Genomic DNA, 2,807 nt, shown 5'->3' with positions numbered 1-2,807 from the left:
TGATTCTGTGTCTTCCTCCATGAAAAGTTTGGATGATTCCTCCAACCTGGATTATAACTTTGAGAATATGGGTCATTTATTGGACCTCGGTTGTAGGAATTCACCAACTTAGCTTGCTTTTGCACAAATTCTGGATATGCAGCCCCAAAGGGACAAGAAATGGTAGGATGATCATGAGTTTCACAGATGCTACACACTTCCTTCAAAGGGTTTCTTGAGTTCAATGCAAGGAGGGCATCTAGCTTTTGTTCCAATTTGGAAATCTGCACACTGGAAGAATCATTAGAACCACCAGCAATACGCTTACCTCTTGTATCGGTGTGTTGGGTCTCCATTGCTATCTCCTCAAAGAGTTCATATGTTTCTTCTGGAGTTTTAGTCTTATAAGAACCACCTGCAAAATTAGTGAAAATATTATGGCTAGAGGGGGTTAGTCCTTTATAAAACATACACATCTGAAGCTTCAATGGAATCCCATGATGAGGACATTGATTGAGCAGCCCGTTGAATCTCTCCCATGCTTCACAAAACGACTCATCATCTTGTTGTGCAAATAGAAAGATCTTGTCCCTGAGCATGTCGGTTTTTTGCGTGGAGAAATATTTCTCCAAGAACTTTTTTTGAATGGCTCCCCAAGTCATGAGTGAACCAGGCTTCAAAGAATTCAACCAATATTTCGCCTTATCTTTCAAAGTGTACGGAAACACTCTCATTCGAAGTTGCTCTTCCGTCACACCTGTCAAGGGAAAAGAGCTCACAACATTAAAAATATCCTTTATATGAGTTAATGGATCTTCATTAGGTAAACCATAAAAAGAAGGGAGCATATTAAGATGAGAAGATTTAAGCTCATAGTTTCGAGCTGCGGTGGGCAGCAAGATGCTTGAAGGGGATGCTGGAATTGTTGGGATATCAAGGTCTCCCATGAACTCATTGGCAGCCATCTCTTCTTCTTCTTGGTCTGAACTTGATTCCGAATTTGAAGGTGAAGACCCTGGGAGGTCAGTGGGGATAGCAAGACCTTCAAATGTGGCAATGGCTTGCTCTTTTGCAGTTGCTAACTCTCTTTCTAGACGATTCTGAATTTCAGAGATCACCCGGTTTGGTTGCAAAGATGGCCCTGCGTTCAAAGATCTCTAACGTTGGAATGAAGACCTCACTTGTTCAAGGAAAGGATTACTAGACATAAACTACCTGAAACAGAAAATAATTTGAGTTAATTAGTACTTCTAAAAGAATAGGGTAACTTTGGGTACATAACCAGGGAAGAACTTTCATTCAGTCCCCGCCAACGGCGCCAAAATTTGTTGTTAAAATGTTAACTCGCAATTGTACGGGCCAATTAGTAGTATAGCAAGACAAGTACGAGGTCGTACCCACGAGGACCGAGAAGTTAAAACTAGTTATGTACTTAGATTACCAAATTCAAGAAAGTAGGAGGTTAAGTCTAAAACAGAATTTAAAGCAAGAGTGGTTGTAATTGTTGAACAAATGAGGCAAAACGAAATTTCAAACAAAAGCAAGGTGAACAAATGTAACAAAGAGTACTTTTGTAGGCTGGAAAACAGATTGGGAGACTAGGGCATTCGATTCACCATAACAATTCAATTCGGGGTTATAAGGAGTCAAGTGACAAGTCTCATTCGGATTCAAAGGTTGATTCTAGCTAAAGTATGATTAGGCCATGGTGTCTGGACCTAACCTTGTGCTCCTAATTCCCTAACTTGATTATTTGTTGTCTAATCTAAATTAAGCATTAGGAACCCATTAAGCATAGAAGAACAAGTTAAACAACCAAGCATGTATCTAATCCCTGTTGTCGAATGTCCATACATACTTTTCTTATTCATAGTTCAATTAAAATCAAAGCATGGTGTCTACTCTTGATTCAAACCAAGGTAGCTAATATACAAGTTCTAATGGTGATCAATCATCCAAACAAGCATATTAACTGATAAGCATAAAGAATAGGAATATGAATCATGAATCAAACTTGAAACTCAAAACTTCAACTTATAAACCCAGGATATTCATGTTAGGTTACATCATAGCCCTAGTTATGAATTTAGCTACTCATAATGGAAATGAAACTTAAGTAAAAATGAGAAAACATATTGAATGCAATAAGAGTAGAGAAAACCAATTCTGAAGTTGCTTGTGGTTTCCAAGGCTTCTCCAGGTGCTTATCCACTTCTAATGCTACCCCAAGAACTTTCTCATGTCTAGAGTATGGCAACTAAAGAGGTGATTTGGGATGAGTTTGGGTGGCTGGTGATGGCAGAGAAAGAACAAATTCGTAGGAATATGGAAGGAAGGCTTGCTGGAGTTCTTCTTCTGATTTTGGGCTGAATGAAGTGATATAGGATGGCTGGAGTGAATTATTGGTGAATGGAGTGACTCCTCTGCACTTGAGTAGCTGACACACCTCCCTTAATTGCTCCCTCAATTGCTCCCTTAATTGCTCAACATGTCAGGTCTGGGGTGTACATGGGCTCACGAATTGGGCTCAACTTCATTATCTGATGCATTTGAGTAGTCCATCTTGAAGTTCAGACTCTCATCTTTCCAACCACAATTTATTTGGGCAAATCCAAGTTCGGAGGAAGATGTTAAGGCCCAAATGAGTTGCTAACCCAGTCTGCTCGTTTTTGCACCATTTTGCATCTTTTCTTATCCAAAGACACCATTGTTACCTAAGGCCCAATGAACTGAATGATAAACAGAAAAAGGGATTAAAAGCACACGTTTGACTCAATAACATAACCAAATCATAAGCAAGAAGGGTACAAAATGATATACAATTGTGA

General features: G+C 39.3%; 1 non-coding gene across 1 annotated transcript; it reads left to right on the top strand.

The window, feature by feature from the left end:
* Positions 1-471: 471 nt before the first annotated feature.
* On the top strand, positions 472-578 carry LOC117616870. The gene has a single exon (XR_004584214.1). It is a non-coding gene; the product is annotated as a small nucleolar RNA R71 (small nucleolar RNA).
* Positions 579-2,807: the final 2,229 nt, after the last annotated feature.

This window comes from Prunus dulcis, chromosome 1, assembly GCF_902201215.1.
Source record: "Prunus dulcis chromosome 1, ALMONDv2, whole genome shotgun sequence".
Classification (NCBI taxonomy): domain Eukaryota; kingdom Viridiplantae; phylum Streptophyta; class Magnoliopsida; order Rosales; family Rosaceae; genus Prunus; species Prunus dulcis.
The sequence above is the reverse complement of the archived record's forward strand: the minus strand, read 5'-3'. Positions and strand labels throughout refer to the sequence as shown.